This window comes from Nelumbo nucifera, chromosome 4, assembly GCF_055504915.1.
Source record: "Nelumbo nucifera cultivar China Antique chromosome 4, China Antique-T2T, whole genome shotgun sequence".
Classification (NCBI taxonomy): Eukaryota; Viridiplantae; Streptophyta; class Magnoliopsida; order Proteales; family Nelumbonaceae; genus Nelumbo; species Nelumbo nucifera.
Window position 1 is genome coordinate 52,649,570 of NC_142652.1, and position 22,271 is coordinate 52,671,840.

At 46.8% G+C, this 22,271-nt stretch overlaps 35 non-coding genes and 12 pseudogenes across 35 annotated transcripts; all 47 read right to left on the minus strand.

Moving 5' to 3' along the window:
- Nucleotides 1–185: 185 nt before the first annotated feature.
- LOC148797638 (5S ribosomal RNA) lies at nt 186–304 on the minus strand. The gene has a single exon (XR_016070226.1). It is a non-coding gene; the product is annotated as a 5S ribosomal RNA (ribosomal RNA).
- A 355-nt stretch (nt 305–659) lies between these two features.
- LOC148797639 (5S ribosomal RNA) lies at nt 660–778 on the minus strand (annotated as a pseudogene).
- Nucleotides 779–1,131: 353 nt separating this feature from the next.
- LOC148797640 (5S ribosomal RNA) lies at nt 1,132–1,250 on the minus strand. Its single transcript, XR_016071435.1, has one exon. It is a non-coding gene; the product is annotated as a 5S ribosomal RNA (ribosomal RNA).
- Nucleotides 1,251–1,605: 355 nt separating this feature from the next.
- On the minus strand, nt 1,606–1,724 carry LOC148797641 (5S ribosomal RNA). The gene has a single exon (XR_016075493.1). It is a non-coding gene; the product is annotated as a 5S ribosomal RNA (ribosomal RNA).
- Nucleotides 1,725–2,079: 355 nt separating this feature from the next.
- LOC148797642 (5S ribosomal RNA) lies at nt 2,080–2,198 on the minus strand. The gene has a single exon (XR_016070510.1). It is a non-coding gene; the product is annotated as a 5S ribosomal RNA (ribosomal RNA).
- A 354-nt stretch (nt 2,199–2,552) lies between these two features.
- Nucleotides 2,553–2,671, minus strand: LOC148797643 (5S ribosomal RNA). Its single transcript, XR_016074724.1, has one exon. It is a non-coding gene; the product is annotated as a 5S ribosomal RNA (ribosomal RNA).
- A 355-nt stretch (nt 2,672–3,026) lies between these two features.
- On the minus strand, nt 3,027–3,145 carry LOC148797644 (5S ribosomal RNA). The gene has a single exon (XR_016074167.1). It is a non-coding gene; the product is annotated as a 5S ribosomal RNA (ribosomal RNA).
- A 355-nt stretch (nt 3,146–3,500) lies between these two features.
- Nucleotides 3,501–3,619, minus strand: LOC148797645 (5S ribosomal RNA; annotated as a pseudogene).
- A 354-nt stretch (nt 3,620–3,973) lies between these two features.
- On the minus strand, nt 3,974–4,092 carry LOC148797646 (5S ribosomal RNA). Its single transcript, XR_016072850.1, has one exon. It is a non-coding gene; the product is annotated as a 5S ribosomal RNA (ribosomal RNA).
- A 355-nt stretch (nt 4,093–4,447) lies between these two features.
- LOC148797647 (5S ribosomal RNA) lies at nt 4,448–4,566 on the minus strand. The gene has a single exon (XR_016070227.1). It is a non-coding gene; the product is annotated as a 5S ribosomal RNA (ribosomal RNA).
- Nucleotides 4,567–4,921: 355 nt separating this feature from the next.
- Nucleotides 4,922–5,040, minus strand: LOC148797648 (5S ribosomal RNA; annotated as a pseudogene).
- Nucleotides 5,041–5,393: 353 nt separating this feature from the next.
- On the minus strand, nt 5,394–5,512 carry LOC148797649 (5S ribosomal RNA). Its single transcript, XR_016071436.1, has one exon. It is a non-coding gene; the product is annotated as a 5S ribosomal RNA (ribosomal RNA).
- Nucleotides 5,513–5,867: 355 nt separating this feature from the next.
- LOC148797650 (5S ribosomal RNA) lies at nt 5,868–5,986 on the minus strand. Its single transcript, XR_016075494.1, has one exon. It is a non-coding gene; the product is annotated as a 5S ribosomal RNA (ribosomal RNA).
- Nucleotides 5,987–6,341: 355 nt separating this feature from the next.
- On the minus strand, nt 6,342–6,460 carry LOC148797651 (5S ribosomal RNA). Its single transcript, XR_016068932.1, has one exon. It is a non-coding gene; the product is annotated as a 5S ribosomal RNA (ribosomal RNA).
- Nucleotides 6,461–6,814: 354 nt separating this feature from the next.
- On the minus strand, nt 6,815–6,933 carry LOC148797652 (5S ribosomal RNA). Its single transcript, XR_016074735.1, has one exon. It is a non-coding gene; the product is annotated as a 5S ribosomal RNA (ribosomal RNA).
- A 355-nt stretch (nt 6,934–7,288) lies between these two features.
- Nucleotides 7,289–7,407, minus strand: LOC148797653 (5S ribosomal RNA). The gene has a single exon (XR_016074168.1). It is a non-coding gene; the product is annotated as a 5S ribosomal RNA (ribosomal RNA).
- A 355-nt stretch (nt 7,408–7,762) lies between these two features.
- LOC148797654 (5S ribosomal RNA) lies at nt 7,763–7,881 on the minus strand (annotated as a pseudogene).
- Nucleotides 7,882–8,235: 354 nt separating this feature from the next.
- Nucleotides 8,236–8,354, minus strand: LOC148797655 (5S ribosomal RNA). The gene has a single exon (XR_016072482.1). It is a non-coding gene; the product is annotated as a 5S ribosomal RNA (ribosomal RNA).
- A 355-nt stretch (nt 8,355–8,709) lies between these two features.
- LOC148797656 (5S ribosomal RNA) lies at nt 8,710–8,828 on the minus strand. The gene has a single exon (XR_016070228.1). It is a non-coding gene; the product is annotated as a 5S ribosomal RNA (ribosomal RNA).
- A 355-nt stretch (nt 8,829–9,183) lies between these two features.
- Nucleotides 9,184–9,302, minus strand: LOC148797657 (5S ribosomal RNA; annotated as a pseudogene).
- Nucleotides 9,303–9,657: 355 nt separating this feature from the next.
- On the minus strand, nt 9,658–9,776 carry LOC148797658 (5S ribosomal RNA; annotated as a pseudogene).
- Nucleotides 9,777–10,130: 354 nt separating this feature from the next.
- Nucleotides 10,131–10,249, minus strand: LOC148797659 (5S ribosomal RNA). Its single transcript, XR_016069386.1, has one exon. It is a non-coding gene; the product is annotated as a 5S ribosomal RNA (ribosomal RNA).
- A 355-nt stretch (nt 10,250–10,604) lies between these two features.
- Nucleotides 10,605–10,723, minus strand: LOC148797660 (5S ribosomal RNA). The gene has a single exon (XR_016074389.1). It is a non-coding gene; the product is annotated as a 5S ribosomal RNA (ribosomal RNA).
- Nucleotides 10,724–11,078: 355 nt separating this feature from the next.
- Nucleotides 11,079–11,197, minus strand: LOC148797661 (5S ribosomal RNA). Its single transcript, XR_016069260.1, has one exon. It is a non-coding gene; the product is annotated as a 5S ribosomal RNA (ribosomal RNA).
- A 355-nt stretch (nt 11,198–11,552) lies between these two features.
- Nucleotides 11,553–11,671, minus strand: LOC148797662 (5S ribosomal RNA). Its single transcript, XR_016074169.1, has one exon. It is a non-coding gene; the product is annotated as a 5S ribosomal RNA (ribosomal RNA).
- A 353-nt stretch (nt 11,672–12,024) lies between these two features.
- Nucleotides 12,025–12,143, minus strand: LOC148797663 (5S ribosomal RNA). Its single transcript, XR_016074170.1, has one exon. It is a non-coding gene; the product is annotated as a 5S ribosomal RNA (ribosomal RNA).
- Nucleotides 12,144–12,498: 355 nt separating this feature from the next.
- On the minus strand, nt 12,499–12,617 carry LOC148797664 (5S ribosomal RNA; annotated as a pseudogene).
- A 353-nt stretch (nt 12,618–12,970) lies between these two features.
- Nucleotides 12,971–13,089, minus strand: LOC148797665 (5S ribosomal RNA). The gene has a single exon (XR_016071437.1). It is a non-coding gene; the product is annotated as a 5S ribosomal RNA (ribosomal RNA).
- A 355-nt stretch (nt 13,090–13,444) lies between these two features.
- LOC148797666 (5S ribosomal RNA) lies at nt 13,445–13,563 on the minus strand. The gene has a single exon (XR_016075495.1). It is a non-coding gene; the product is annotated as a 5S ribosomal RNA (ribosomal RNA).
- A 355-nt stretch (nt 13,564–13,918) lies between these two features.
- On the minus strand, nt 13,919–14,037 carry LOC148797667 (5S ribosomal RNA). Its single transcript, XR_016070511.1, has one exon. It is a non-coding gene; the product is annotated as a 5S ribosomal RNA (ribosomal RNA).
- A 354-nt stretch (nt 14,038–14,391) lies between these two features.
- LOC148797668 (5S ribosomal RNA) lies at nt 14,392–14,510 on the minus strand. The gene has a single exon (XR_016074746.1). It is a non-coding gene; the product is annotated as a 5S ribosomal RNA (ribosomal RNA).
- Nucleotides 14,511–14,865: 355 nt separating this feature from the next.
- Nucleotides 14,866–14,984, minus strand: LOC148797669 (5S ribosomal RNA). Its single transcript, XR_016074171.1, has one exon. It is a non-coding gene; the product is annotated as a 5S ribosomal RNA (ribosomal RNA).
- Nucleotides 14,985–15,339: 355 nt separating this feature from the next.
- LOC148797670 (5S ribosomal RNA) lies at nt 15,340–15,458 on the minus strand (annotated as a pseudogene).
- A 354-nt stretch (nt 15,459–15,812) lies between these two features.
- LOC148797671 (5S ribosomal RNA) lies at nt 15,813–15,931 on the minus strand. Its single transcript, XR_016072852.1, has one exon. It is a non-coding gene; the product is annotated as a 5S ribosomal RNA (ribosomal RNA).
- A 355-nt stretch (nt 15,932–16,286) lies between these two features.
- LOC148797672 (5S ribosomal RNA) lies at nt 16,287–16,405 on the minus strand. The gene has a single exon (XR_016070229.1). It is a non-coding gene; the product is annotated as a 5S ribosomal RNA (ribosomal RNA).
- A 355-nt stretch (nt 16,406–16,760) lies between these two features.
- LOC148797673 (5S ribosomal RNA) lies at nt 16,761–16,879 on the minus strand (annotated as a pseudogene).
- Nucleotides 16,880–17,232: 353 nt separating this feature from the next.
- Nucleotides 17,233–17,351, minus strand: LOC148797674 (5S ribosomal RNA). The gene has a single exon (XR_016071438.1). It is a non-coding gene; the product is annotated as a 5S ribosomal RNA (ribosomal RNA).
- Nucleotides 17,352–17,706: 355 nt separating this feature from the next.
- Nucleotides 17,707–17,825, minus strand: LOC148797675 (5S ribosomal RNA). The gene has a single exon (XR_016075497.1). It is a non-coding gene; the product is annotated as a 5S ribosomal RNA (ribosomal RNA).
- A 355-nt stretch (nt 17,826–18,180) lies between these two features.
- LOC148797676 (5S ribosomal RNA) lies at nt 18,181–18,299 on the minus strand. The gene has a single exon (XR_016068933.1). It is a non-coding gene; the product is annotated as a 5S ribosomal RNA (ribosomal RNA).
- A 354-nt stretch (nt 18,300–18,653) lies between these two features.
- Nucleotides 18,654–18,772, minus strand: LOC148797677 (5S ribosomal RNA). The gene has a single exon (XR_016074757.1). It is a non-coding gene; the product is annotated as a 5S ribosomal RNA (ribosomal RNA).
- A 355-nt stretch (nt 18,773–19,127) lies between these two features.
- Nucleotides 19,128–19,246, minus strand: LOC148797678 (5S ribosomal RNA). The gene has a single exon (XR_016074172.1). It is a non-coding gene; the product is annotated as a 5S ribosomal RNA (ribosomal RNA).
- A 355-nt stretch (nt 19,247–19,601) lies between these two features.
- Nucleotides 19,602–19,720, minus strand: LOC148797679 (5S ribosomal RNA; annotated as a pseudogene).
- Nucleotides 19,721–20,074: 354 nt separating this feature from the next.
- On the minus strand, nt 20,075–20,193 carry LOC148797680 (5S ribosomal RNA). The gene has a single exon (XR_016072483.1). It is a non-coding gene; the product is annotated as a 5S ribosomal RNA (ribosomal RNA).
- A 355-nt stretch (nt 20,194–20,548) lies between these two features.
- LOC148797681 (5S ribosomal RNA) lies at nt 20,549–20,667 on the minus strand. The gene has a single exon (XR_016070231.1). It is a non-coding gene; the product is annotated as a 5S ribosomal RNA (ribosomal RNA).
- A 355-nt stretch (nt 20,668–21,022) lies between these two features.
- LOC148797682 (5S ribosomal RNA) lies at nt 21,023–21,141 on the minus strand (annotated as a pseudogene).
- Nucleotides 21,142–21,496: 355 nt separating this feature from the next.
- Nucleotides 21,497–21,615, minus strand: LOC148797683 (5S ribosomal RNA; annotated as a pseudogene).
- A 354-nt stretch (nt 21,616–21,969) lies between these two features.
- LOC148797684 (5S ribosomal RNA) lies at nt 21,970–22,088 on the minus strand. Its single transcript, XR_016069387.1, has one exon. It is a non-coding gene; the product is annotated as a 5S ribosomal RNA (ribosomal RNA).
- Between the last annotated feature and the right edge of the window lie 183 nt (nt 22,089–22,271).

Sequence of the window (22,271 nt, forward strand, 5' to 3'; positions counted from 1 at the left end):
AATACTATCGCGGGGCCCACAATGCACGACGAATGCCAAAAGCCCGGTTTTTTCACGGTTCCCATTCAGTAATGACAATCGTGCCGCAAATGGTCTGAGTATCCGGCGCGTTGTTTGCGTTTGTCTCGCCGAAACGACAAATGGAATTTGCAAATACGATATCGAAATAAAATATTAATAAAATTGGGGTGCAACACGAGGACTTCCCAGGAGGTCACCCATCCTAGGACTACTCCCGCCCATGCACACTTAACTTCGGAGTTCTGATGGGATCCGATGCATTAGTGCTAGTATGATCGCACCCGTTTAATTCATGCTCGCTTAGATCTTTATGCACTATCTTGCTCCCCTCCATTAATTGTTTTAGACTTGAAAAAACTGTGTATGCAGCCTTCCTCCCTTGGTAACCGTGCACAAGCTCCTACGTGAGCAGAGTGTTTGCTTTTCAGATCTGCCGCACCCCCGGATAGATGCAATACTATCGCGGGGCCCACAATGCACGACGAATGCCAAAAGCCCGGTTTTTGCACGGTTCCCATTCAGTAATGACGATCGTGCCGCAAATGGTCCGAGTATCCGGCGCGTTGTTTGAGTTTGTCTCGCCGAAACGACAAATGGAATTTGCAAATACGATATCGAAATAAAATATTAATAAAATTAGGGTGAAACACAAGGACTTCCGAGGAGGTCACCCATCCTAATACTACTCTCGCCCAAGCACACTTAACTTCGGAGTTCTGATGAGATCCGGTGCATTAGTGCTGGTATGATAGCACCCGTTTAATTCATGCTCGCTTAGATCTTTATGACCTATCTTGCTCCCTTCCATTAATTGTTTTAGATTTGAAAAAAATGTGTATGCAGCCTCTTTCCCTTGGTAACCGTGCACAAGCTCCTACGTGAGCGGAGTGTTTGCTTTTCAGATCTGCCGCACCTCCGGATAGATGCAATACTATCGCGGGGCCCACAATGCATGACGAATGCCGAAAGCCCGGTTCTTGCATCGTGGCCATTCAGTAATGACGATCGTGCCGCAAATGGTCCGAGTATCCGACGCATTGTTTCCAGTATCTCCCAGAAACAACAAATGGAATTTGCAAATACAAATCAAAATAAAATATTAATAAAATTGGGGTGCAACACGAGGACTTCCCAGGAGGTCACCCATCCTAGTACTACTCTCGCCCAAGCACGCTTAACTTCAGAGTTCTGATGGGATCCGGTGCATTAGTGCTGGTATGATCGCACCCGTTTAATTCATGCTCGCTTAGATCTTTATGCACTATCTTGCTCCCCTCCATTAATTGTTTTAGACTTGAAAAAACTGTGTATGCAGCCTTCCTCCCTTGGTAACCGTGCACAAGCTCTTACGTGAGCAGAGTGTTTGCTTTTTAGATCTGCCGCACCCCCGGATAGATGCAATACTATCGCGGGGCCCACAATGCACGACGAATGCCAAAAGCCCGGTTTTTGCACGGTTCTCATTCAGTAATGACGATTGTGCCGCAAATGGTCCGAGTATCCGGCGCGTTGTTTGCGTTTGTCTCGCCGAAACGACAAATGGAATTTGCAAATACGATATCGAAATAAAATTTTAATAAAATTGGGGTGCAACACGAGGACTTCCCAGGAGGTCACCCATCCTACGACTACTCCCGCCCATGCACACTTAACTTCGGAGTTCTGATGGGATCCGGTGCATTAGTGCTGGTATGATCGCACCCGTTTAATTCATGCTCGCTTAGATCTTTATGCACTATTTTGCTCCCCTCCATTAATTGTTTTAGACTTGAAAAAACTGTGTATGCAGCCTTCCTCCCTTGGTAACCGTGCACAAGCTCTTACGTGAGCAGAGTGTTTGCTTTTTAGATCTGCCGCACCCCCGGATAGATGCAATACTATCGCGGGGCCCACAATGCACGACGAATGCCAAAAGCCCGGTTTTTTCACGGTTCCCATTCAGTAATGACAATCGTGCCGCAAATGGTCCGAGTATCCGGCGCGTTGTTTGCGTTTGTCTCGCCGAAACGACAAATGGAATTTGCAAATACGATATCGAAATAAAATATTAATAAAATTGGGGTGCAACACGAGGACTTCCCAGGAAGTCACCCATCCTAGGACTACTCCCACCCACGCACACTTAACTTCGGAGTTCTGATGGGATCCGGTGCATTAGTGCTGGTATGATCGCACCCGTTTAATTCATGCTCGCTTAGATCTTTATGCACTATCTTGCTCCCCTCCATTAATTGTTTTAGATTTGAAAAAACTGTGTATGCAGCCTTCCTCCCTTGGTAACCGTGCACAAGCTCCTACGTGAGCAGAGTGTTTGCATTTCAGATCTGCCGCACCCCCGGATAGATGCCATACTATCGCGGGGCCCACAATGCATGACGAATGCCGAAAGCCCGGTTCTTGCATCGTTGCCATTCAGTAATGACGATCGTGCCGCAAATGGTCCGAGTATCCGACGCATTGTTTCCAGTTGTCTCCCAGAAACAACAAATGGAATTTGCAAATACAAATCAAAATAAAATATTAATAAAATTGGGGTGCAACACGAGGACTTCCCAGGAGGTCACCCATCCTAGTACTACTCTCGCCCAAGCACGCTTAACTTCGGAGTTCTGATGGGATCCGGTGCATTAGTGCTGGTATGATCGCACCCGTTTAATTCATGCTCGCTTAGATCTTTATGCACTATCTTGCTCCCCTCCATTAATTGTTTTAGACTTGAAAAAACTGTGTATGCAGCCTTCCTCCCTTGGTATCCGTGCACAAGCTCTTACGTGAGCAGAGTGTTTGCTTTTTAGATCTGCCGCACCCCCGGATAGATGCAATACTATCGCGGGGCCCACAATGCACGACGAATGCCAAAAGCCCGGTTTTTTCACGGTTCCCATTCAGTAATGACAATCGTGCCGCAAATGGTCCGAGTATCCGGCGCGTTGTTTGCGTTTGTCTCGCCGAAACGACAAATGGAATTTGCAAATACGATATCGAAATAAAATATTAATAAAATTGGGGTGCAACACGAGGACTTCCCAGGAGGTCACCCATCCTAGGACTACTCCCGCCCATGCACACTTAACTTCGGAGTTCTGATGGGATCCGGTGCATTAGTGCTGGTATGATCGCACCCGTTTAATTCATGCTCACTTAGATCTTTATGCACTATCTTGCTCCCCTCCATTAATTGTTTTAGACTTGAAAAAACTGTGTATGCAGCCTTCCTCCCTTGGTAACCGTGCACAAGCTCCTACGTGAGCAGAGTGTTTGCTTTTCAGATCTGCCGCACCCCCGGATAGATGCAATACTATCGCGGGGCCCACAATGCACGACGAATGCCAAAAGCCCGGTTTTTGCACGGTTCCCATTCAGTAATGACGATCGTGCCGCAAATGGTCCGAGTATCCGGCGCGTTGTTTGAGTTTGTCTCGCCGACACGACAAATGGAATTTGCAAATACGATATCGAAATAAAATATTAATAAAATTGGGGTGAAACACAAGGACTTCCCAGGAGGTCACCCATCCTAATACTACTCTCGCCCAAGCACACTTAACTTCGGAGTTCTGATGGGATCCGGTGCATTTGTGCTGGTATGATCGCACAAGTTTAATTCATGCTCGCTTAGATCTTTATGAACTATCTTGCTCCCTTCCATTAATTGTTTTAGATTTGAAAAAAATGTGTATGCAGCCTTCCTCCCTTGGTAACCGTGCACAAGCTCCTACGTGAGCGGAGTGTTTGCTTTTCAGATCTGCCGCACCTCCGGATAGATGCAATACTATCGCGGGGCCCACAATGCACGACGAATGCCGAAAGCCCGGTTCTTGCATCGTTGCCATTCAGTAATGACGATCGTGCCGCAAATGGTCCGAGTATCCGACGCATTGTTTCCAGTTGTCTCCCAGAATCAACAAATGGAATTTGCAAATACAAATCAAAATAAAATATTAATAAAATTGGGGTGCAACACGAGGACTTCCCAGGTGGTCACCCTTCCTAGTACTACTCTCGCCCAAGCACGCTTAACTTCGGAGTTCTGATGAGATCCGGTGGATTAGTGCTGGTATGATCGCACCCGTTTAATTCATGCTCGCTTAGATCTTTGTGCACTATCTTGCTCCCCTCCATTAATTGTTTTAGACTTGAAAAAACTGTGTATGCAGCCTTCCTCCCTTGGTAACCGTGCACAAGCTCCTACGTGAGCAGAGTGTTTGCTTTTCAGATCTGTCGCACCCCCGGATAGATGCAATACTATCGCGGGGCCCACAATGCACGACGAATGCCAAAAGCCCGGTTTTTTCACGGTTCCCATTCAGTAATGACAATCGTGCCGCAAATGGTCTGAGTATCCGGCGCGTTGTTTGCGTTTGTCTCGCCGAAACGACAAATGGAATTTGCAAATACGATATCGAAATAAAATATTAATAAAATTGGGGTGCAACACGAGGACTTCCCAGGAGGTCACCCATCCTAGGACTACTCCCGCCCATGCACACTTAACTTCGGAGTTCTGATGGGATCCGATGCATTAGTGCTAGTATGATCGCACCCGTTTAATTCATGCTCGCTTAGATCTTTATGCACTTTCTTGCTCCCCTCCATTAATTGTTTTAGACTTGAAAAAACTGTGTATGCAGCCTTCCTCCCTTGGTAACCGTGCACAAGCTCCTACGTGAGCAGAGTGTTTGCTTTTCAGATCTGCCGCACCCCCGGATAGATGCAATACTATCGCGGGGCCCACAATGCACGACGAATGCCAAAAGCCCGGTTTTTGCACGGTTCCCATTCAGTAATGACGATCGTGCCGCAAATGGTCCGAGTATCCGGCGCGTTGTTTGAGTTTGTCTCGCCGAAACGACAAATGGAATTTGCAAATACGATATCGAAATAAAATATTAATAAAATTAGGGTGAAACACAAGGACTTCCGAGGAGGTCACCCATCCTAATACTACTCTCGCCCAAGCACACTTAACTTCGGAGTTCTGATGAGATCCGGTGCATTAGTGCTGGTATGATAGCACCCGTTTAATTCATGCTCGCTTAGATCTTTATGACCTATCTTGCTCCCTTCCATTAATTGTTTTAGATTTGAAAAAAATGTGTATGCAGCCTCTTTCCCTTGGTATCCGTGCACAAGCTCCTACGTGAGCGGAGTGTTTGCTTTTCAGATCTGCCGCACCTCCGGATAGATGCAATACTATCGCGGGGCCCACAATGCATGACGAATGCCGAAAGCCCGGTTCTTGCATCGTGGCCATTCAGTAATGACGATCGTGCCGCAAATGGTCCGAGTATCCGACGCATTGTTTCCAGTATCTCCCAGAAACAACAAATGGAATTTGCAAATACAAATCAAAATAAAATATTAATAAAATTGGGGTGCAACACGAGGACTTCCCAGGAGGTCACCCATCCTAGTACTACTCTCGCCCAAGCACGCTTAACTTCAGAGTTCTGATGGGATCCGGTGCATTAGTGCTGGTATGATCGCACCCGTTTAATTCATGCTCGCTTAGATCTTTATGCACTATCTTGCTCCCCTCCATTAATTGTTTTAGACTTGAAAAAACTGTGTATGCAGCCTTCCTCCCTTGGTAACCGTCCACAAGCTCTTACGTGAGCAGAGTGTTTGCTTTTTAGATCTGCCGCACCCCCGGATAGATGCAATACTATCGCGGGGCCCACAATGCACGACGAATGCCAAAAGCCCGGTTTTTGCACGGTTCTCATTCAGTAATGACGATTGTGCCGCAAATGGTCCGAGTATCCGGCGCGTTGTTTGCGTTTGTCTCGCCGAAACGACAAATGGAATTTGCAAATACGATATCGAAATAAAATTTTAATAAAATTGGGGTGCAACACGAGGACTTCCCAGGAGGTCACCCATCCTACGACTACTCCCGCCCATGCACACTTAACTTCGGAGTTCTGATGGGATCCGGTGCATTAGTGCTGGTATGATCGCACCCGTTTAATTCATGCTCGCTTAGATCTTTATGCACTATCTTGCTCCCCTCCATTAATTGTTTTAGACTTGAAAAAACTGTGTATGCAGCCTTCCTCCCTTGGTAACCGTGCACAAGCTCTTACGTGAGCAGAGTGTTTGCTTTTTAGATCTGCCGCACCCCCGGATAGATGCAATACTATCGCGTGGCCCACAATGCACGACGAATGCCAAAAGCCCGGTTTTTTCACGGTTCCCATTCAGTAATGACAATCGTGCCGCAAATGGTCCGAGTATCCGGCGCGTTGTTTGCGTTTGTCTCGCCGAAACGACAAATGGAATTTGCAAATACGATATCGAAATAAAATATTAATAAAATTGGGGTGCAACACGAGGACTTCCCAGGAGGTCACCCATCCTAGGACTACTCCCACCCATGCACACTTAACTTCGGAGTTCTGATGGGATCCGGTGCATTAGTGCTGGTATGATCGCACCCGTTTAATTCATGCTCGCTTAGATCTTCATGCACTATCTTGCTCCCCTCCATTAATTGTTTTAGATTTGAAAAAACTGTGTATGCAGCCTTCCTCCCTTGTTAACCGTGCACAAGCTCCTACGTGAGCAGAGTGTTTGCATTTCAGATCTGCCGCACCCCCGGATAGATGCCATACTATCGCGGGGCCCACAATGCATGACGAATGCCGAAAGCCCGGTTCTTGCATCGTTGCCATTCAGTAATGACGATCGTGCCGCAAATGGTCCGAGTATCCGACGCATTGTTTCCAGTTGTCTCCCAGAAACAACAAATGGAATTTGCAAATACAAATCAAAATAAAATATTAATAAAATTGGGGTGCAACACGAGGACTTCCCAGGAGGTCACCCATCCTAGTACTACTCTCGCCCAAGCACGCTTAACTTCGGAGTTCTGATGGGATCCGGTGCATTAGTGCTGGTATGATCGCACCCGTTTAATTCATGCTCGCTTAGATCTTTATGCACTATCTTGCTCCCCTCCATTAATTGTTTTAGACTTGAAAAAACTGTGTATGCAGCCTTCCTCCCTTGGTAACCGTGCACAAGCTCTTACGTGAGCAGAGTGTTTGCTTTTTAGATCTGCCGCACCCCCGGATAGATGCAATACTATCGCGGGGCCCACAATGCACGACGAATGCCAAAAGCCCGGTTTTTTCACGGTTCCCATTCAGTAATGACAATCGTGCCGCAAATGGTCCGAGTATCCGGCGCGTTGTTTGCGTTTGTCTCGCCGAAACGACAAATGGAATTTGCAAATACGATATCGAAATAAAATATTAATAAAATTGGGGTGCAACACGAGGACTTCCCAGGAGGTCACCCATCCTAGGACTACTCCCGCCCATGCACACTTAACTTCGGAGTTCTGATGGGATCCGGTGCATTAGTGCTGGTATGATCGCACCCGTTTAATTCATGCTCGCTTAGATCTTTATGCACTATCTTGCTCCCCTCCATTAATTGTTTTAGACTTGAAAAAACTGTGTATGCAGCCTTCCTCCCTTGGTAACCGTGCACAAGCTCCTACGTGAGCAGAGTGTTTGCTTTTCAGATCTGCCGCACCCCCGGATAGATGCAATACTATCGCGGGGCCCACAATGCACGACGAATGCCAAAAGCCCGGTTTTTGCACGGTTCCCATTCAGTAATGACGATCGTGCCGCAAATGGTCCGAGTATCCGGCGCGTTGTTTGAGTTTGTCTCGCCGACACGACAAATGGAATTTGCAAATACGATATCGAAATAAAATATTAATAAAATTGGGGTGAAACACAAGGACTTCCCAGGAGGTCACCCATCCTAATACTACTCTCGCCCAAGCACACTTAACTTCGGAGTTCTGATGGGATCCGGTGCATTTGTGCTGGTATGATCGCACAAGTTTAATTCATGCTCGCTTAGATCTTTATGAACTATCTTGCTCCCTTCCATTAATTGTTTTAGATTTGAAAAAAATGTGTATGCAGCCTTCCTCCCTTGGTAACCGTGCACAAGCTCCTACGTGAGCGGAGTGTTTGCTTTTCAGATCTGCCGCACCTCCGGATAGATGCAATACTATCGCGGGGCCCACAATGCACGACGAATGCCGAAAGCCCGGTTCTTGCATCGTTGCCATTCAGTAATGACGATCGTGCTGCAAATGGTCCGAGTATCCGACGCATTGTTTCCAGTTGTCTCCCAGAAACAACAAATGGAATTTGCAAATACAAATCAAAATAAAATATTAATAAAATTGGGGTGCAACACGAGGACTTCCCAGGAGGTCACCCTTCCTAGTACTACTCTCGCCCAAGCACGCTTAACTTCGGAGTTCTGATGAGATCCGGTGCATTAGTGCTGGTATGATCGCACCCGTTTAATTCATGCTCGCTTAGATCTTTGTGCACTATCTTGCTCCCCTCCATTAATTGTTTTAGACTTGAAAAAACTGTGTATGCAGCCTTCCTCCCTTGGTAACCGTGCACAAGCTCCTACGTGAGCAGAGTGTTTGCTTTTCAGATCTGTCGCACCCCCGGATAGATGCAATACTATCGCGGGGCCCACAATGCACGACGAATGCCAAAAGCCCGGTTTTTTCACGGTTCCCATTCAGTAATGACAATCGTGCCGCAAATGGTCCGAGTATCCGGCGCGTTGTTTGCGTTTGTCTCGCCGAAACGACAAATGGAATTTGCAAATACGATATCGAAATAAAATATTAATAAAATTGGGGTGCAACACGAGGACTTCCCAGGAGGTCACCCATCCTAGGACTACTCCCGCCCATGCACACTTAACTTCGGAGTTCTGATGGGATCCGATGCATTAGTGCTAGTATGATCGCACCCGTTTAATTCATGCTCGCTTAGATCTTTATGCACTATCTTGCTCCCCTCCATTAATTGTTTTAGACTTGAAAAAACTGTGTATGCAGCCTTCCTCCCTTGGTAACCGTGCACAAGCTCCTACGTGAGCAGAGTGTTTGCTTTTCAGATCTGCTGCACCCCCGGATAGATGCAATACTATCGCGGGGCCCACAATGCACGACGAATGCCAAAAGCCCGGTTTTTGCACGGTTCCCATTCAGTAATGACGATCGTGCCGCAAATGGTCCGAGTATCCGGCGCGTTGTTTGAGTTTGTCTCGCCGAAACGACAAATGGAATTTGCAAATACGATATCGAAATAAAATATTAATAAAATTAGGGTGAAACACAAGGACTTCCGAGGAGGTCACCCATCCTAATACTACTCTCGCCCAAGCACACTTAACTTCGGAGTTCTGATGGGATCCGGTGCATTAGTGCTGGTATGATCGCACCCGTTTAATTCATGCTCGCTTAGATCTTTATGCACTATCTTGCTCCCCTCCATTAATTGTTTTAGACTTGAAAAAACTGTGTATGCAGCCTTCCTCCCTTGGTAACCGTGCACAAGCTCTTACGTGAGCAGAGTGTTTGCTTTTTAGATCTGCCGCACCCCCGGATAGATGCAATACTATCGCGGGGCCCACAATGCACGACGAATGCCAAAAGCCCGGTTTTTTCACGGTTCCCATTCAGTAATGACAATCGTGCCGCAAATGGTCCGAGTATCCGGCGCGTTGTTTGCGTTTGTCTCGCCGAAACGACAAATGGAATTTGCAAATACGATATCGAAATAAAATATTAATAAAATTGGGGTGAAACACAAGGACTTCCCAGGAGGTCACCCATCCTAATACTACTCTCGCCCAAGCACACTTAACTTCGGAGTTCTGATGGGATCCGGTGCATTTGTGCTGGTATGATCGCACAAGTTTAATTCATGCTCGCTTAGATCTTTATGAACTATCTTGCTCCCTTCCATTAATTGTTTTAGATTTGAAAAAAATGTGTATGCAGCCTTCCTCCCTTGGTAACCGTGCACAAGCTCCTACGTGAGCGGAGTGTTTGCTTTTCAGATCTGCCGCACCTCCGGATAGATGCAATACTATCGCGGGGCCCACAATGCACGACGAATGCCGAAAGCCCGGTTCTTGCATCGTTGCCATTCAGTAATGACGATCGTGCCGCAAATGGTCCGAGTATCCGACGCTTTGTTTCCAGTTGTCTCCCAGAAACAACAAATGGAATTTGCAAATACAAATCAAAATAAAATATTAATAAAATTGGGGTGCAACACGAGGACTTCCCAGGAGGTCACGCTTCCTAGTACTACTCTCGCCCAAGCACGCTTAACTTCGGAGTTCTGATGAGATCCGGTGCATTAGTGCTGGTATGATCGCACCCGTTTAATTCATGCTCGCTTAGATCTTTGTGCACTATCTTGCTCCCCTCCATTAATTGTTTTAGACTTGAAAAAACTGTGTATGCAGCCTTCCTCCCTTGGTAACCGTGCACAAGCTCCTACGTGAGCAGAGTGTTTGCTTTTCAGATCTGTCGCACCCCCTGATAGATGCAATACTATCGCGGGGCCCACAATGCACGACGAATGCCAAAAGCCCGGTTTTTGCACGGTTCCCATTCAGTAATGACGATCGTGCCGCAAATGGTCCGAGTATCCGGCGCGTTGTTTGAGTTTGTCTCGCCGAAACGACAAATGGAATTTGCAAATACGATATCGAAATAAAATATTAATAAAATTGGGGTGCAACACGAGGACTTCCCAGGAGGTCACCCATCCAAGGACTACTCCCGCCCATGCACACTTAACTTCGGAGTTCTGATGGGATCCGGTGCATTAGTGCTGGTATGATCGCACCCGTTTAATTCATGCTCGCTTAGATCTTTATGCACTATCTTGCTCCCCTCCATTAATTGTTTTAGACTTGAAAAAACTGTGTATGCAGCCTTCCTCCCTTGGTAACCGTGCACAAGCTCTTACGTGAGCAGAGTGTTTGCTTTTTAGATCTGCCGCACCCCCGGATAGATGCAATACTATCGCGGGGCCCACAATGCACGACGAATGCCAAAAGCCCGGTTTTTGCACGGTTCTCATTCAGTAATGACGATTGTGCCGCAAATGGTCCGAGTATCCGGCGCGTTGTTTGCGTTTGTCTCGCCGAAACGACAAATGGAATTTGCAAATACGATATCGAAATAAAATATTAATAAAATTGGGGTGCAACACGAGGACTTCCGAGGAGGTCACCCATCCTAGGACTACTCCCGCCCATGCACACTTAACTTCGGAGTTCTGATGGGATCCGGTGCATTAGTGCTGGTATGATCGCACCCGTTTAATTCATGCTCGCTTAGATCTTTATGCACTATCTTGCTCCCCTCCATTAATTGTTTTAGACTTGAAAAAACTGTGTATGCAGCCTTCCTCCCTTGGTAACCGTGCACAAGCTCCTACGTGAGCAGAGTGTTTGCTTTTCAGATCTGCCGCACCCCCGGATAGATGCAATACTATCGCGGGGCCCACAATGCACGACGAATGCCAAAAGCCCGGTTTTTGCACGGTTCCCATTCAGTAATGACGATCGTGCCGCAAATGGTCCGAGTATCCGGCGCGTTGTTTGAGTTTGTCTCGCCGAAACGACAAATGGAATTTGCAAATACGATATCGAAATAAAATATTAATAAAATTGGGGTGCAACACGAGGACTTCCCAGGAGGTCACCCATCCTAGGACTACTCCCGCCCATGCACACTTAACTTCGGAGTTCTGATGGGATCCGGTGCATTAGTGCTGGTATGATCGCACCCATTTAATTCATGCTCGCTTAGATCTTTATGCACTATCTTGCTCCCCTCCATTAATTGTTTTAGATTTGAAAAAACTGTGTATGCAGCCTTCCTCCCTTGGTAACCGTGCACAAGCTCCTACGTGAGCAGAGTGTTTGCATTTCAGATCTGCCGCACCCCCGGATAGATGCAATACTATCGCGGGGCCCACAATGCATGACGAATGCCGAAAGCCGGTTCTTGCATCGTTGCCATTCAGTAATGACGATCGTGCCGCAAATGGTCCGAGTATCCGACGCATTGTTTCCAGTTGTCTCCCAGAAACAACAAATGGAATTTGCAAATACAAATCAAAATAAAATATTAATAAAATTGGGGTGCAACACGAGGACTTCCCAGGAGGTCACCCATCCTAGGACTACTCCCGCCCATGCACACTTAACTTCGGAGTTCTGATGGGATCCGGTGCATTAGTGCTGGTATGATCGCACCCGTTTAATTCATGCTCGCTTAGATCTTTATGCACTATCTTGCTCCCCTCCATTAATTGTTTTAGACTTGAAAAAACTGTGTATGCAGCCTTCCTCCCTTGGTAACCGTGCACAAGCTCCTACGTGAGCAGAGTGTTTGCTTTTCAGATCTGCCGCACCCCCGGATAGATGCAATACTATCGCGGGGCCCACAATGCACGACGAATGCCAAAAGCCCGGTTTTTGCACGGTTCCCATTCAGTAATGACGATCGTGCCGCAAATGGTCCGAGTATCCGGCGCGTTGTTTGAGTTTGTCTCGCCGAAACGACAAATGGAATTTGCAAATACGATATCGAAATAAAATATTAATAAAATTAGGGTGAAACACAAGGACTTCCGAGGAGGTCACCCATCCTAATACTACTCTCGCCCAAGCACACTTAACTTCGGAGTTCTGATGAGATCCGGTGCATTAGTGCTGGTATGATAGCACCCGTTTAATTCATGCTCGCTTAGATCTTTATGACCTATCTTGCTCCCTTCCATTAATTGTTTTAGATTTGAAAAAAATGTGTATGCAGCCTCTTTCCCTTGGTAACCGTGCACAAGCTCCTACGTGAGCGGAGTGTTTGCTTTTCAGATCTGCCGCACCTCCGGATAGATGCAATACTATCGCGGGGCCCACAATGCATGACGAATGCCGAAAGCCCGGTTCTTGCATCGTGGCCATTCAGTAATGACGATCGTGCCGCAAATGGTCCGAGTATCCGACGCATTGTTTCCAGTATCTCCCAGAAACAACAAATGGAATTTGCAAATACAAATCAAAATAAAATATTAATAAAATTGGGGTGCAACACGAGGACTTCCCAGGAGGTCACCCATCCTAGTACTACTCTCGCCCAAGCACGCTTAACTTCAGAGTTCTGATGGGATCCGGTGCATTAGTGCTGGTATGATCGCACCCGTTTAATTCATGCTCGCTTAGATCTTTATGCACTATCTTGCTCCCCTCCATTAATTGTTTTAGACTTGAAAAAACTGTGTATGCAGCCTTCCTCCCTTGGTAACCGTGCACAAGCTCTTACGTGAGCAGAGTGTTTGCTTTTTAGATCTGCCGCACCCCCGGATAGATGCAATACTATCGCGGGGCCCACAATGCACGACGAATGCCAAAAGCCCGGTTTTTGCACGGTTCTCATTCAGTAATGACGATTGTGCCGCAAATGGTCCGAGTATCCGGCGCGTTGTTTGCGTTTGTCTCGCCGAAACGACAAATGGAATTTGCAAATACGATATCGAAATAAAATTTTAATAAAATTGGGGTGCAACACGAGGACTTCCCAGGAGGTCACCCATCCTACGACTACTCCCGCCCATGCACACTTAACTTCGGAGTTCTGATGGGATCCGGTGCATTAGTGCTGGTATGATCGCACCCGTTTAATTCATGCTCGCTTAGATCTTTATGCACTATTTTGCTCCCCTCCATTAATTGTTTTAGACTTGAAAAAACTGTGTATGCAGCCTTCCTCCCTTGGTAACCGTGCACAAGCTCTTACGTGAGCAGAGTGTTTGCTTTTTAGATCTGCCGCACCCCCGGATAGATGCAATACTATCGCGGGGCCCACAATGCACGACGAATGCCAAAAGCCCGGTTTTTTCACGGTTCCCATTCAGTAATGACAATCGTGCCGCAAATGGTCCGAGTATCCGGCGCGTTGTTTGCGTTTGTCTCGCCGAAACGACAAATGGAATTTGCAAATACGATATCGAAATAAAATATTAATAAAATTGGGGTGCAACACGAGGACTTCCCAGGAAGTCACCCATCCTAGGACTACTCCCACCCACGCACACTTAACTTCGGAGTTCTGATGGGATCCGGTGCATTAGTGCTGGTATGATCGCACCCGTTTAATTCATGCTCGCTTAGATCTTTATGCACTATCTTGCTCCCCTCCATTAATTGTTTTAGATTTGAAAAAACTGTGTATGCAGCCTTCCTCCCTTGGTAACCGTGCACAAGCTCCTACGTGAGCAGAGTGTTTGCATTTCAGATCTGCCGCACCCCCGGATAGATGCCATACTATCGCGGGGCCCACAATGCATGACGAATGCCGAAAGCCCGGTTCTTGCATCGTTGCCATTCAGTAATGACGATCGTGCCGCAAATGGTCCGAGTATCCGACGCATTGTTTCCAGTTGTCTCCCAGAAACAACAAATGGAATTTGCAAATACAAATCAAAATAAAATATTAATAAAATTGGGGTGCAACACGAGGACTTCCCAGGAGGTCACCCATCCTAGTACTACTCTCGCCCAAGCACGCTTAACTTCGGAGTTCTGATGGGATCCGGTGCATTAGTGCTGGTATGATCGCACCCGTTTAATTCATGCTCGCTTAGATCTTTATGCACTATCTTGCTCCCCTCCATTAATTGTTTTAGACTTGAAAAAACTGTGTATGCAGCCTTCCTCCCTTGGTATCCGTGCACAAGCTCTTACGTGAGCAGAGTGTTTGCTTTTTAGATCTGCCGCACCCCCGGATAGATGCAATACTATCGCGGGGCCCACAATGCACGACGAATGCCAAAAGCCCGGTTTTTTCACGGTTCCCATTCAGTAATGACAATCGTGCCGCAAATGGTCCGAGTATCCGGCGCGTTGTTTGCGTTTGTCTCGCCGAAACGACAAATGGAATTTGCAAATACGATATCGAAATAAAATATTAATAAAATTGGGGTGCAACACGAGGACTTCCCAGGAGGTCACCCATCCTAGGACTACTCCCGCCCATGCACACTTAACTTCGGAGTTCTGATGGGATCCGGTGCATTAGTGCTGGTATGATCGCACCCGTTTAATTCATGCTCACTTAGATCTTTATGCACTATCTTGCTCCCCTCCATTAATTGTTTTAGACTTGAAAAAACTGTGTATGCAGCCTTCCTCCCTTGGTAACCGTGCACAAGCTCCTACGTGAGCAGAGTGTTTGCTTTTCAGATCTGCCGCACCCCCGGATAGATGCAATACTATCGCGGGGCCCACAATGCACGACGAATGCCAAAAGCCCGGTTTTTGCACGGTTCCCATTCAGTAATGACGATCGTGCCGCAAATGGTCCGAGTATCCGGCGCGTTGTTTGAGTTTGTCTCGCCGACACGACAAATGGAATTTGCAAATACGATATCGAAATAAAATATTAATAAAATTGGGGTGAAACACAAGGACTTCCCAGGAGGTCACCCATCCTAATACTACTCTCGCCCAAGCACACTTAACTTCGGAGTTCTGATGGGATCCGGTGCATTTGTGCTGGTATGATCGCACAAGTTTAATTCATGCTCGCTTAGATCTTTATGAACTATCTTGCTCCCTTCCATTAATTGTTTTAGATTTGAAAAAAATGTGTATGCAGCCTTCCTCCCTTGGTAACCGTGCACAAGCTCCTACGTGAGCGGAGTGTTTGCTTTTCAGATCTGCCGCACCTCCGGATAGATGCAATACTATCGCGGGGCCCACAATGCACGACGAATGCCGAAAGCCCGGTTCTTGCATCGTTGCCATTCAGTAATGACGATCGTGCCGCAAATGGTCCGAGTATCCGACGCATTGTTTCCAGTTGTCTCCCAGAATCAACAAATGGAATTTGCAAATACAAATCAAAATAAAATATTAATAAAATTGGGGTGCAACACGAGGACTTCCCAGGTGGTCACCCTTCCTAGTACTACTCTCGCCCAAGCACGCTTAACTTCGGAGTTCTGATGAGATCCGGTGGATTAGTGCTGGTATGATCGCACCCGTTTAATTCATGCTCGCTTAGATCTTTGTGCACTATCTTGCTCCCCTCCATTAATTGTTTTAGACTTGAAAAAACTGTGTATGCAGCCTTCCTCCCTTGGTAACCGTGCACAAGCTCCTACGTGAGCAGAGTGTTTGCTTTTCAGATCTGTCGCACCCCCGGATAGATGCAATACTATCGCGGGGCCCACAATGCACGACGAATGCCAAAAGCCCGGTTTTTTCACGGTTCCCATTCAGTAATGACAATCGTGCCGCAAATGGTCTGAGTATCCGGCGCGTTGTTTGCGTTTGTCTCGCCGAAACGACAAATGGAATTTGCAAATACGATATCGAAATAAAATATTAATAAAATTGGGGTGCAACACGAGGACTTCCCAGGAGGTCACCCATCCTAGGACTACTCCCGCCCATGCACACTTAACTTCGGAGTTCTGATGGGATCCGATGCATTAGTGCTAGTATGATCGCACCCGTTTAATTCATGCTCGCTTAGATCTTTATGCACTTTCTTGCTCCCCTCCATTAATTGTTTTAGACTTGAAAAAACTGTGTATGCAGCCTTCCTCCCTTGGTAACCGTGCACAAGCTCCTACGTGAGCAGAGTGTTTGCTTTTCAGATCTGCCGCACCCCCGGATAGATGCAATACTATCGCGGGGCCCACAATGCACGACGAATGCCAAAAGCCCGGTTTTTGCACGGTTCCCATTCAGTAATGACGATCGTGCCGCAAATGGTCCGAGTATCCGGCGCGTTGTTTGAGTTTGTCTCGCCGAAACGACAAATGGAATTTGCAAATACGATATCGAAATAAAATATTAATAAAATTAGGGTGAAACACAAGGACTTCCGAGGAGGTCACCCATCCTAATACTACTCTCGCCCAAGCACACTTAACTTCGGAGTTCTGATGAGATCCGGTGCATTAGTGCTGGTATGATAGCACCCGTTTAATTCATGCTCGCTTAGATCTTTATGACCTATCTTGCTCCCTTCCATTAATTGTTTTAGATTTGAAAAAAATGTGTATGCAGCCTCTTTCCCTTGGTATCCGTGCACAAGCTCCTACGTGAGCGGAGTGTTTGCTTTTCAGATCTGCCGCACCTCCGGATAGATGCAATACTATCGCGGGGCCCACAATGCATGACGAATGCCGAAAGCCCGGTTCTTGCATCGTGGCCATTCAGTAATGACGATCGTGCCGCAAATGGTCCGAGTATCCGACGCATTGTTTCCAGTATCTCCCAGAAACAACAAATGGAATTTGCAAATACAAATCAAAATAAAATATTAATAAAATTGGGGTGCAACACGAGGACTTCCCAGGAGGTCACCCATCCTAGTACTACTCTCGCCCAAGCACGCTTAACTTCAGAGTTCTGATGGGATCCGGTGCATTAGTGCTGGTATGATCGCACCCGTTTAATTCATGCTCGCTTAGATCTTTATGCACTATCTTGCTCCCCTCCATTAATTGTTTTAGACTTGAAAAAACTGTGTATGCAGCCTTCCTCCCTTGGTAACCGTCCACAAGCTCTTACGTGAGCAGAGTGTTTGCTTTTTAGATCTGCCGCACCCCCGGATAGATGCAATACTATCGCGGGGCCCACAATGCACGACGAATGCCAAAAGCCCGGTTTTTGCACGGTTCTCATTCAGTAATGACGATTGTGCCGCAAATGGTCCGAGTATCCGGCGCGTTGTTTGCGTTTGTCTCGCCGAAACGACAAATGGAATTTGCAAATACGATATCGAAATAAAATTTTAATAAAATTGGGGTGCAACACGAGGACTTCCCAGGAGGTCACCCATCCTACGACTACTCCCGCCCATGCACACTTAACTTCGGAGTTCTGATGGGATCCGGTGCATTAGTGCTGGTATGATCGCACCCGTTTAATTCATGCTCGCTTAGATCTTTATGCACTATCTTGCTCCCCTCCATTAATTGTTTTAGACTTGAAAAAACTGTGTATGCAGCCTTCCTCCCTTGGTAACCGTGCACAAGCTCTTACGTGAGCAGAGTGTTTGCTTTTTAGATCTGCCGCACCCCCGGATAGATGCAATACTATCGCGTGGCCCACAATGCACGACGAATGCCAAAAGCCCGGTTTTTTCACGGTTCCCATTCAGTAATGACAATCGTGCCGCAAATGGTCCGAGTATCCGGCGCGTTGTTTGCGTTTGTCTCGCCGAAACGACAAATGGAATTTGCAAATACGATATCGAAATAAAATATTAATAAAATTGGGGTGCAACACGAGGACTTCCCAGGAGGTCACCCATCCTAGGACTACTCCCACCCATGCACACTTAACTTCGGAGTTCTGATGGGATCCGGTGCATTAGTGCTGGTATGATCGCACCCGTTTAATTCATGCTCGCTTAGATCTTCATGCACTATCTTGCTCCCCTCCATTAATTGTTTTAGATTTGAAAAAACTGTGTATGCAGCCTTCCTCCCTTGTTAACCGTGCACAAGCTCCTACGTGAGCAGAGTGTTTGCATTTCAGATCTGCCGCACCCCCGGATAGATGCCATACTATCGCGGGGCCCACAATGCATGACGAATGCCGAAAGCCCGGTTCTTGCATCGTTGCCATTCAGTAATGACGATCGTGCCGCAAATGGTCCGAGTATCCGACGCATTGTTTCCAGTTGTCTCCCAGAAACAACAAATGGAATTTGCAAATACAAATCAAAATAAAATATTAATAAAATTGGGGTGCAACACGAGGACTTCCCAGGAGGTCACCCATCCTAGTACTACTCTCGCCCAAGCACGCTTAACTTCGGAGTTCTGATGGGATCCGGTGCATTAGTGCTGGTATGATCGCACCCGTTTAATTCATGCTCGCTTAGATCTTTATGCACTATCTTGCTCCCCTCCATTAATTGTTTTAGACTTGAAAAAACTGTGTATGCAGCCTTCCTCCCTTGGTAACCGTGCACAAGCTCTTACGTGAGCAGAGTGTTTGCTTTTTAGATCTGCCGCACCCCCGGATAGATGCAATACTATCGCGGGGCCCACAATGCACGACGAATGCCAAAAGCCCGGTTTTTTCACGGTTCCCATTCAGTAATGACAATCGTGCCGCAAATGGTCCGAGTATCCGGCGCGTTGTTTGCGTTTGTCTCGCCGAAACGACAAATGGAATTTGCAAATACGATATCGAAATAAAATATTAATAAAATTGGGGTGCAACACGAGGACTTCCCAGGAGGTCACCCATCCTAGGACTACTCCCGCCCATGCACACTTAACTTCGGAGTTCTGATGGGATCCGGTGCATTAGTGCTGGTATGATCGCACCCGTTTAATTCATGCTCGCTTAGATCTTTATGCACTATCTTGCTCCCCTCCATTAATTGTTTTAGACTTGAAAAAACTGTGTATGCAGCCTTCCTCCCTTGGTAACCGTGCACAAGCTCCTACGTGAGCAGAGTGTTTGCTTTTCAGATCTGCCGCACCCCCGGATAGATGCAATACTATCGCGGGGCCCACAATGCACGACGAATGCCAAAAGCCCGGTTTTTGCACGGTTCCCATTCAGTAATGACGATCGTGCCGCAAATGGTCCGAGTATCCGGCGCGTTGTTTGAGTTTGTCTCGCCGACACGACAAATGGAATTTGCAAATACGATATCGAAATAAAATATTAATAAAATTGGGGTGAAACACAAGGACTTCCCAGGAGGTCACCCATCCTAATACTACTCTCGCCCAAGCACACTTAACTTCGGAGTTCTGATGGGATCCGGTGCATTTGTGCTGGTATGATCGCACAAGTTTAATTCATGCTCGCTTAGATCTTTATGAACTATCTTGCTCCCTTCCATTAATTGTTTTAGATTTGAAAAAAATGTGTATGCAGCCTTCCTCCCTTGGTAACCGTGCACAAGCTCCTACGTGAGCGGAGTGTTTGCTTTTCAGATCTGCCGCACCTCCGGATAGATGCAATACTATCGCGGGGCCCACAATGCACGACGAATGCCGAAAGCCCGGTTCTTGCATCGTTGCCATTCAGTAATGACGATCGTGCTGCAAATGGTCCGAGTATCCGACGCATTGTTTCCAGTTGTCTCCCAGAAACAACAAATGGAATTTGCAAATACAAATCAAAATAAAATATTAATAAAATTGGGGTGCAACACGAGGACTTCCCAGGAGGTCACCCTTCCTAGTACTACTCTCGCCCAAGCACGCTTAACTTCGGAGTTCTGATGAGATCCGGTGCATTAGTGCTGGTATGATCGCACCCGTTTAATTCATGCTCGCTTAGATCTTTGTGCACTATCTTGCTCCCCTCCATTAATTGTTTTAGACTTGAAAAAACTGTGTATGCAGCCTTCCTCCCTTGGTAACCGTGCACAAGCTCCTACGTGAGCAGAGTGTTTGCTTTTCAGATCTGTCGCACCCCCGGATAGATGCAATACTATCGCGGGGCCCACAATGCACGACGAATGCCAAAAGCCCGGTTTTTTCACGGTTCCCATTCAGTAATGACAATCGTGCCGCAAATGGTCCGAGTATCCGGCGCGTTGTTTGCGTTTGTCTCGCCGAAACGACAAATGGAATTTGCAAATACGATATCGAAATAAAATATTAATAAAATTGGGGTGCAACACGAGGACTTCCCAGGAGGTCACCCATCCTAGGACTACTCCCGCCCATGCACACTTAACTTCGGAGTTCTGATGGGATCCGATGCATTAGTGCTAGTATGATCGCACCCGTTTAATTCATGCTCGCTTAGATCTTTATGCACTATCTTGCTCCCCTCCATTAATTGTTTTAGACTTGAAAAAACTGTGTATGCAGCCTTCCTCCCTTGGTAACCGTGCACAAGCTCCTACGTGAGCAGAGTGTTTGCTTTTCAGATCTGCTGCACCCCCGGATAGATGCAATACTATCACGGGGCCCACAATGCACGACGAATGCCAAAAGCCCGGTTTTTGCACGGTTCCCATTCAGTAATGACGATCGTGCCGCAAATGGTCCGAGTATCCGGCGCGTTGTTTGAGTTTGTCTCGCCGAAACGACAAATGGAATTTGCAAATACGATATCGAAATAAAATATTAATAAAATTAGGGTGAAACACAAGGACTTCCGAGGAGGTCACCCATCCTAATACTACTCTCGCCCAAGCACACTTAACTTCGGAGTTCTGATGGGATCCGGTGCATTAGTGCTGGTATGATCGCACCCGTTTAATTCATGCTCGCTTAGATCTTTATGCACTATCTTGCTCCCCTCCATTAATTGTTTTAGACTTGAAAAAACTGTGTATGCAGCCTTCCTCCCTTGGTAACCGTGCACAAGCTCTTACGTGAGCAGAGTGTTTGCTTTTTAGATCTGCCGCACCCCCGGATAGATGCAATACTATCGCGGGGCCCACAATGCACGACGAATGCCAAAAGCCCGGTTTTTTCACGGTTCCCATTCAGTAATGACAATCGTGCCGCAAATGGTCCGAGTATCCGGCGCGTTGTTTGCGTTTGTCTCGCCGAAACGACAAATGGAATTTGCAAATACGATATCGAAATAAAATATTAATAAAATTGGGGTGAAACACAAGGACTTCCCAGGAGGTCACCCATCCTAATACTACTCTCGCCCAAGCACACTTAACTTCGGAGTTCTGATGGGATCCGGTGCATTTGTGCTGGTATGATCGCACAAGTTTAATTCATGCTCGCTTAGATCTTTATGAACTATCTTGCTCCCTTCCATTAATTGTTTTAGATTTGAAAAAAATGTGTATGCAGCCTTCCTCCCTTGGTAACCGTGCACAAGCTCCTACGTGAGCGGAGTGTTTGCTTTTCAGATCTGCCGCACCTCCGGATAGATGCAATACTATCGCGGGGCCCACAATGCACGACGAATGCCGAAAGCCCGGTTCTTGCATCGTTGCCATTCAGTAATGACGATCGTGCCGCAAATGGTCCGAGTATCCGACGCTTTGTTTCCAGTTGTCTCCCAGAAACAACAAATGGAATTTGCAAATACAAATCAAAATAAAATATTAATAAAATTGGGGTGCAACACGAGGACTTCCCAGGAGGTCACGCTTCCTAGTACTACTCTCGCCCAAGCACGCTTAACTTCGGAGTTCTGATGAGATCCGGTGCATTAGTGCTGGTATGATCGCACCCGTTTAATTCATGCTCGCTTAGATCTTTGTGCACTATCTTGCTCCCCTCCATTAATTGTTTTAGACTTGAAAAAACTGTGTATGCAGCCTTCCTCCCTTGGTAACCGTGCACAAGCTCCTACGTGAGCAGAGTGTTTGCTTTTCAGATCTGTCGCACCCCCTGATAGATGCAATACTATCGCGG